We start from the raw sequence: 9,507 nt of genomic DNA, 5'->3' as shown, positions 1-9,507 counted from the left end.
AGAAAACTTCTGCTAGAGTGAGGAAACCTGAATAAAGAGGTTGGCAGATGCTCTTTGGGTGGGCATTGATTGCACCCCAAGAGCATTTTTTTACCTGACTTTCACACTCAGTCCTGGAAAGGTAGCAGGGGAATTAGGAAATGGGCTGTTCAGCTCTCAGAATTATGAATGCAACCCGGATGTCAAAGGGAGGGTGACTGGTAGAGATGCCTCTGTGCTTCTTTACTCTCTTTCTCTCTTCCTTTCCTGTCCAGTGCAAAGGCTCAGCCCCGGTTCCATGGCGGGGGAAAGGAACCGTAGAGGCTTCCACTCCAGGCTGAAGCTCAAGTTTCCTAACAACTGAAAACAAATACTCTTCCATCATGAGAATTGATTTTCTCCTGAAGATCACCCCTTTCTAATCTGAGTGAGAAATGTGCATGCTCCTAATACCCTGGTTTTCTTCCTATTTACTGTAAAATACTAACTCTGTTCTTATCATGCCAAAGGTGACTTTCCTCCTCCTTGTGCTGGGTTGCATTACAAAGCTTCCTCTCATTCGGAAACATAAAAAGGTGCCCTACCCAGAAGCTTCTCCCCTTACCTGGAAGGGAGAAAGGGAAGAAGTTTCACTTCGCCTTGCTGTTGCTTAGTCTGCCTTATTCCTTGCCTGGCACTGTCTCCCAAGCACAACATATGACAAGGCTTTTTATTTAGTCTTTGCTGTACTTAGAATGCATTACATGTGGAGCCCCAAAAGAATGATTTGGGGGAAAACTGTGTCCCCAACTGATGCACTTCCGTAGGAGATTGAGAAACACAGAAGCTATAGCCCTCCTCCACTGGAAGGAAGTTTATAAACGATTTGGAGATAGAGAACATGTGAATAATTCGGTAACACCTCTAAAACTTCTACCAACAGGTGCAAATTAACCTTATTCTCAGGTGCCACCAAAGCCACAATCAAGGTAGAAATGATACACTTGGCACAGGTTATAAATGGGACCCGTGAGACCTCCTTGGCCTGCATGTTTGGAGTCGTCACCCAAGTGGGGAATTATACAGTAACTGAGTCTTAACCCATACTATAAAACAATTTCCATTTTAGATGGAAACCTTTCTTAAAAGGTGGTGGTCTGCCCGTCCCAGCCCTGCTGAATGAGGAAGAAGCTGGGTATGGAGGAAAAAGCTCTAGACTTTTAGTCAAATTCAACTCCTAGTTTATCTATTAAGTCAGTGCAATTTTAATCTTCCTAGACCTCAACTTCCTCATTTGCAAAGTGAGATTAAAAGTTCTCATATCTTAATTTGTGTTCCTCTTTTATTCCATCCATCTACCCACCCCACACATCATGTGCAAGGTACTATCATAATTCTAAAATCCTGATTCAGAATTAAGCCCGATGCCTATGGCTCACTTGAATAAGACCCACCCCCTTCTTCTCTGAATCTGTTTCCTCATCTGCCAGCTGGGTCGTGAGAATCAAAATTAGGCAATGGGTAAGAGTATGACTTGTAAACAGAAAGATGTACAAATGTAAGTATTTATCATGACCATACCGGTGTAATTCCTAGCAATTCCTTGCTAGGAAGAGAGGATGGCCTGCAGCAAGGAGGCAGGGGAACCAGATTGTTGCAGTGACATAAGTAAGACATGACGTGGTGCAGGACAAGGACGGTGTGGGCGTGGGAAGTACAGAACAGAATTTAAGACATTTCAGAGAAAGGATCTGAGCTGGAAGCAGATTAGATGTTAGGATGAAGTGTAACAGAGAGATAGCTGTCAAAAATATGTGAGCTGAGGGGCCATGGGTGGTGAGGTGGCCTTCAGGGGGCTGACCTATCTGGGCTGGGGCGGAGCGGAAAGTCCCTCTTCCCGTTCCCACTCACTCCTTCCCCCCAAGGCTTTGGACTCTACGCAGTTACAGCTTGTGATGGGTATTGAATTGTCTTCCAATTACTGGCTGAGGGGCTTTCTGAGCTTGGCATTTAAATATGTATGCCAGAATCCTCCTATGGGGCCCTCTCCAGGATGTCTCAACATAGGATGGCTGCTGTCATTCCAGAAACATTAGACACCACTAATCCCAGACGTACCAGCTTCTTTTCCTTCTCAACACTCAAGTCCCAAATCATATCTCTGAGACCACTTTGGGAACAAAAGGAACACGCTCCAAAGTTGGATGGCCTGCTTTCATTCACTCGTTCAACAAATATCACGGAGTCCCTACTCTGGGTCAGGTATTGTGGAAGGCCAGGAATTCTCAACCTTATCGCTATTGACATTTGGGGCGGGATAATTTTTTTTCGGTGGGGGACTGTCCTGTTCATCATAAGGTGTTTAACAGCATCCCTTGGCCTCAATCCAATAGTGTATACACACACACACACACACCAGTCTTGACAACCAAAACTGATTCCAGGCATTACCCAATGTGCTCCAGAGGTAAAATTGCCACATGTTGTGAACCACTGAGCTAAGCATTAAAGTCATGATGATGAGCACAAGCAAAACAGTCCTTGCCCTTGTGGAGTTTTCAATCTAGTTGGGGAGGCAGATATTAATTATGAATCACAGAGATCTGTGTAAAGTGGTAGTGGTGATAAGTGCTATGTAGTAGGATGCACAGTGTAACGTGAGGGGCATATAACAGGGGAACTGAGTCTCTAAAGCTCAGGGAGGTCAGAGAAGGCATTCTGAGGGAGTAACAAAGGAGCTAAGACCTGAAGGAGGAACAGTAATTAACTAGCTAAAGAAGTAGTAATAATTTTACTGTTATTAAGATGACAATATCATCAAAGTGATCTACAGATTCACTACAATTGCTATCAAAATCTCAAAGGTGATTTGGCAGAAATAGAGAAAACCATCCTAAAATTCAAATGGAATTTCAAGGGCCCCAAATTGCTAAAAGAATCTTGCAAAAGAAAAACAAAGTTGAAGGAGTTACATTTTCCAATGTCAAAACTCACTACAAAGCTGTGGTAGTCAAAACAATGTGGTACTGGCATAAGAATAGACACATAGACTGTGTTAGTCTGCTAGCTGCTGGAATGCGATATACTAGAACTAGAGCGGCTTTTTAAAAGAGGAATTTAATACATTACAAATTTACAGTTCTAAGGAAGTGAAAGTGTTCAAACTAAGGCACCAGCGAGAAATTACGTTCACTCAAGAAAGACCAATGGGTCTAGAACACCTCTGTCAGCTGGGTAGTCACGTGGCTGGCATCTGCTGGTCCCTTGCCCCTGGTCTGTATTGCTTTCAGCCTCTGTTTCTGTGGGAGTTCCTCACTTTACTTCTCCAGGCTGGCTTTCATGTCTTGGCTTGGCTCTCTCCAGGTTCTGGCCTGCTTAACATCTCATGGCAATGGCTGCTGGGCTCCAAGCATCTCCAAACATCCGTGTCTCTGTTCTCCATGTGTCTGCATCTGTGTCAGCTCTGCTGTGAAATTTCTGTCGGCTCTGAGGCTTCTGTTGTTTCTGACTCTCTCCAAAATGTTTCCTTTTATAAAGGATTTCAATAAACTAATCAGAACCCACCTGGAGTGGATAGAGTCACATCTCCATCAAATCCAAAGGTCACATCACATTTGGGCGTGCCACATCTCCATGAAGATAATCTAATCAGAGGATTCCAACCTGCATTATTAAATCAGGATTAAAAGAAATGACTGCCTTACAAGATGGAATCAATATTAAAACATGGCTTTTCTGGGGTACATATACTTTCAAACTGGCACATAGACCAATGCAATAGAACTGGAAGCCTAAAAGTAGACATTTACATATACGATCAACTGATTTTTGACAAAAGTGCCAAGACCATACAATGGGGAAAGGATGATGTTTTCAGCAAATGGTGCTGGGAAACGATATTTCAAAATTAACTAAAATTGGATCAAACACCTAATTGCAAGTGCAAACTATAAAACTCATAGAAGAAAAATAAGGAAAAATCCTCATGACCTTGAATTTGACAATGGTTGCTTAAATATGACACCAAAAGCATAGAAAACAAAAAAAAACATAGGTAAATTGGACTTCTAACAAAAGATTAAAAAAAACTTTGTGCATCTACTTGATATTGATGCACAAGTATCAAGAGAGTGAAAAGACAACCTGCAGAATGGGAGAAAATATTTATAAAACATGTGTCTAATAAGGGTTTATATCCAGAAAATAGAAAGAACTCCTACAACTCAGTAACAACAAAAAATAAACAACCCAATTTATAAAATGGGCAAAGGACTTGAATAGACATTTCTCTAAAGATCTATAAATGGCAATATAGCACATGAAAGACTCTCAATATCATTAGTCTGCAGGGAAATGCGAATCAAAAATACAACAAGAAGTGTGTGCCAGTGACCCAGAGATGGTATGAGGCAGAGGGGACTGGACCACCCAGGGGTGCTGTGGCCACTACCACGACCTCAACTAGCAACACCATGCCTGCTGCACCATCAAGTTTGTCTTGAGCCCTCCAGCAGCATGATACAAAGTGGGCTTTAGTACATCTCCCTCCACCTGTGATTCCTTAGTACTTGGCTCCTTGGTCAACTTCCCCTTGCACACGTTGGCCAACTGGCAAGGAATGGGGCAGTGGAGGCACACAAGATTGTCTCCTCATATTCACCACACACACACACACACACACACACACACACACACTTCACCACTCACTCCGGGTCTTGGGGGCCATGCTGGGATTCCCACCACCACCAATTGTCCAGAGATAATACAAAAGGTGTCCCCAGGCTCCTGATCAGCAAATCAAGGTTTGAGAAAGACAGCCAAGCTCACATTTTCTCCTGATCGAGAAAGTCATCCATCCAAAGCACCAGAAAAATATGGTAAACTCATTGTCTTAGGATATAACGGGTCTCTCCCAAATGGCGATAGAGGAAGGAAGAAAAGTAGGTGAAGCCCAGGACTGTGCCTCTTGCTTGTACTCCTCACACTGCAAAGGCAGTAAGCAATAAAAACCAGCATAGTGCATCATAAATCTTATCTCAGGCCCAGATGGCGGTGGTTGAATATACTCATGCCAGCAACACTGATGTGTCTCAGATTGATGGGTCGACTGAAAGTCCTATTGATTTTGTAGTAACTCACACAGTTCCTAGAAGTCAAAGTAATTCTGATACACAATTAGTGCAAAATATTATATCAAGATTAATCTGTAGAATCACGGGTGAATGGGACACCCCCTTTACAACATGGATTTATGCTGCAGGATTTGGCTCATTAAAAAACAGCTTTCTTTGAAAGGAATCAGCCAAATGGAAGACGTCAGATGGACCTATCAACGGCTTGACCACTGACAGAGCTCTTGTTATCCATCCATGCAGTGGGGTCACAGAAGACTCCATGCCCAGATATGGAGAAAAATATCTGTGTGTGGAAATGCTTTCAGCCAACCTGAAACCAAATCAGCTCAGCAAAGAGTTAAAAATGGTGGAACGTGAAACCAATCAGTTACAAGATGGCTCGTTAGTTGACCTCTGTGGTGCAACATGGCTGTGGTATACAGCAGAGAGCCTTTCCCACACATTGGCACTGAAAGACAAGAAATCAACACAATGCAACTTCAGTGCCCCATGAGAGTCAACATACTAGCATTTCCTAGTATGAAGAGGAAAGACGTTGTAGATGAAAAACAACCATGGGTATATTTAAACTGTGACCACGTCCGTCAGTATCATAACTGTGGAAATAAAGAAGAATGTACTGGAAAAGATTGTGAATGTCCTATGTGTAGGTCCACTGGTCCCTATGTCCCTCTGTGGTTTGGATGTGAAGCTGGATATTATGTGAATGCCAGCGCTCCAATCCATGCATTTAGCCCATGTGGACTTGTGTGTCCAGAAAAGACAGCTACCTGTTGGTCCCAGATCCCGCTTCCTCCCAGTACGCATACTTTTCATTCAGCCTGCCCATTTTGTGCACATCAGTTGGCTGGTGAACAAGTCTACGTCAGACTTATTTTCCAAGGACCTGTAGGCTAACAGCTACTTATCATCCAGGACTACATTATAAATGTATAAGCTAAGTGCTTTGGGAATTCCCACCTGTTGTCCATATCCCAATTTCTCTGTTCTGATCATTTGCATTAAGATGACGCTTTTGTAGAAAACATTCAAAATAAGTAGTAGCAATTTCTGAGCAAAAATCTGGAAAAGTCAAATAAAAGGGACTCCTGAAAGTTCCAAACTTCTGAATTCTGAGTTTTGAAAATATGTTTTGAGGGGAAAAAGACATAGTCTAATTTGATGCTTTCATCTTGAATCACCCATCCTCAGTGTTGAACATTTGTTTTGTATAACTGAGGGCACTGGCTCAAACTGTGTTGGTTTACGGCTTGTTGCAAACATTGTAATATACAGCGACATGCATATTAACTTTTTCTTCTATTTATCTTTATTATTGAAACCATCTTAAAATGGTCTTGCTAGAGTAGCATGATAGCGATGGTGCCACATCCTTGGCGTGAATGGTAGTTCAGCGAGCATAGCTCAAGGATGTGAAAGGCTAGAAAAAACAAGAGAGCCTCTTCTTCTTCCACTCTGTTCCCCCTCCCCATCAATGACAGCAGAGTGGACAAGTATACTTGGGTTGTCTTTTAATTCTCTAATTCCAATAAGTTTTTGCTTATCTCTTCCCACCCACCCCTTCCCTTTCATTAATGTACCACAAGAAAAGAAAAGTATGATCGGTTGCACTACATCAAACCCTTCTGTAATATTTGTAGAAATCAATGCACTTTTAAATTAGACAGAATCATTTTTTATCTTTTGATTTGTTTTCCTCTAGTTTGAAAAGTTGTATAATACAACTTTTGTTGTATTATATAAAATTGACAATAGAAAATTTCCATATGTGATAGCACAACTTTAATGTATCGTATTATAACATTGTTCTGGATTTTCTTTTGGCTTTAATAAAAATTGTTGCTTAGAAGTCAGGAGCTATTTTATTTTACTTCAACTGTCAAAATTTCCTTGTTTTAAAAAATGGCAAATTGCAATAGGCCATGCCCTGGATCATGAGTCTTACTCTTGTGAAGCTTATGTAGGTAGTGGAGAAGCTTAGACTACCTATAGGTATGCCTTAGAGTTACTTCTGGAGGACCTCTGTTACTTAGATGTGGCCTCAGTCTCTCTAAGCCCAACTCTGCAAGTGAAATCATTGCCCTCCCCCCTACGTGGGACATGACATCCAGGGGTGAAAGTCTCCCTGGCAACGTGGGAGAGGACTACAGACCTGGCACCGTGGGATCAACAATTCCATCCTGACCAAATGGGGGAAAAGAAATGTAATTAATAAAGTATCAGTGCCAGAGAAAGTTCAAATACAGTTGAGAGGCTACTCTGGAGGTGGCTCTTATGCAAGTTTCACGTAGAACTTGCTACCTATCATAACCTGTCAACCCCCAACCAAGACCATTCCAGCCAATCCTAAAGAACATCTAGGGCAATATATAAGATTCTGCAAGGGTTCCAGGCACTAGAGTAGCTTTCCAGAAACCTACAGCCTCCAGATGGGTCCCTGGTTCAGATAAGTCCTGAAAACTAACCCAGCCTCTCCAAAACATCAGATAGTTCCATCTCCCTACCCCATATTAGGGACAGATCCTTCCAATATCAAAAATTTAGAATTGCCATAGCTCAAATACCCCTAAAGAGAGGTATGGAAAGATCAAAGGTGATGGTGGAATTGTACATAGAAGATAAGACTTAAATGAATATAAATGCTGAATCATTAAATTGGTATCTCTTTTAGTCTCCAATATTTTAGAGTAGCTAGAAGTAAAAACCTAAAATTGTGAAATCGTAACCCATGTTAAAGTCTGAAATATGTTCTACAACTAATTGGGGTGCTGTGCTTTGGAATTTTTAGCTTTTTGTATATATATTTTTTTTCACAAAAAAGAGAAGAATGTTGTAAGAATTAAATGAAATGGTGCATTCATTCAGCAAATATATATATTGGGTGCACGGGTAGTTCAGTGGTTAGAATACCTGCCTTCCATGTGGGAGACCTGGGTTCTATTTCCAGGCCATGCACCCAAAATAAAATATGTATATTTTGTATATTTGTATCTTTGTATCAATATTATTTGCTTAATTGACCAGTCTTTATTTATAGCTTTGAATGCTGTATTGAACATAAAATTCTTATAGTCATTTGTAAAAAAAAAAAAGAAGGAATGTGAATGTAAGAAGTGGAGAAGTATAGGAAGAAGTTACATGTAAGAAGACAACCATATTTCTAAAATAAAAACCAGAACTCTCCTTTCTCAATGTAAAGAAAAAAAATGGCAATTTGGGTTCACTCAGGAAATGCAGGTCAGGAAACTTAGAAGTTCACAAGTTGTTATGTATTAGTAACTGCTGTTAACCCCTTTCCAAAGAGATAAAATTGATTTTGAAGTTTTCTAGACTGTCACATACCTTGTGACTAATGCAAGGAAACCAAGTCCTGTGTTGTGTTTGTTCTAATCATTTCTATTCAGGCTATATATTGTTGCTACTGTTTTTTTGAATGTGCATTTAATTTATTCAAACTAAGTAAATACGTCTCAAAATGGAAACGATACAGAACACAGTGAGAGACTGCAGGGAAAGGTTCTGCAGAGCAGAGCAGTTAAGATGTGCAACTTCCCTGAGGAAAAGATCATGGAGTTCAAGGAGGCCTTCCAGCGGCTTGACCAGATGACCAAGATCCTAAACAGCCAGTGCGGGGACGTGATGAGGGCCCCGGGCCAGATGCCCACCAATGCCAATGGGCTCAAGGTCCTGGGGAGCCCCAGCGGTGATGAGATGAAGGTGAAGGTGCTGCACTTTGAGCACTTCCTGTTCTGCTCTGGACTGTGGCTCAGAACGAGGACCAGGACGCCTATGAGGATTGTATGGAAGGTCTTTGAGTGTTTGACAAGGAAGAGAATGGCACCATCATGGGCATTTAAATCCAACATGTCACACTCAGAGAGATGACAAAGGAAGAAGTAGAGATGCTGGTGGCTGGACACAAGGAAGGCAATGTTGTATCACCTATGATGAGTTTGTCCTCATGGTGCCAAATGGCTGAGAACAGCCCTTCCGGTATCTCCACAACCCCAGCCTTTCCCTGTGTGAGACTTTGTGTTGCCCCCTAGGCTCTCTTGTCTCTGCACCTTTACCATCTTGTCTCTCTTGGATAATATTTGCTGACAGCTTTCACCAAATAAACTCAGATTATAGGACAGTTTGGGGCTTAAGAGAAATCATTGACAATGTGGGAAACAGATAGGGATGGAGTATCTGAATTGAAAGGAATCTAAAGGTCATCTATTCCAAACTCCAATATAACACATAAATTTCTTCTTCATCCAAAATTTGTACAGTCTCTGCTTGAACACTCTATGTGATAGGGGACCCACTAGTCACATTGATCTCTCTTCAGCAATGAAAAAAATCCTCCCTTTAACCAAGCCCTTGTCTCCTGGCAACTTTTAGATCAGATTTTGGGGAGCAGGCAGAACAA

The 9,507-nt window shown here is 41.6% G+C and overlaps 2 pseudogenes; both read left to right on the top strand.

Moving 5' to 3' along the window:
• The first annotated feature begins 1,787 nt into the window (after window positions 1-1,787).
• Window positions 1,788-5,990, top strand: LOC143658557 (E3 ubiquitin-protein ligase pellino homolog 1 pseudogene; annotated as a pseudogene).
• A 2,643-nt stretch (window positions 5,991-8,633) lies between these two features.
• LOC143664138 (myosin light polypeptide 6 pseudogene) lies at window positions 8,634-9,072 on the top strand (annotated as a pseudogene).
• Window positions 9,073-9,507: the final 435 nt, after the last annotated feature.

This window comes from Tamandua tetradactyla, chromosome 2 (genome assembly GCF_023851605.1).
Source record: "Tamandua tetradactyla isolate mTamTet1 chromosome 2, mTamTet1.pri, whole genome shotgun sequence".
NCBI classification, from domain to species: Eukaryota; Metazoa; Chordata; class Mammalia; order Pilosa; family Myrmecophagidae; genus Tamandua; species Tamandua tetradactyla.
This window is presented reverse-complemented; position numbering and strand designations above follow the sequence as displayed.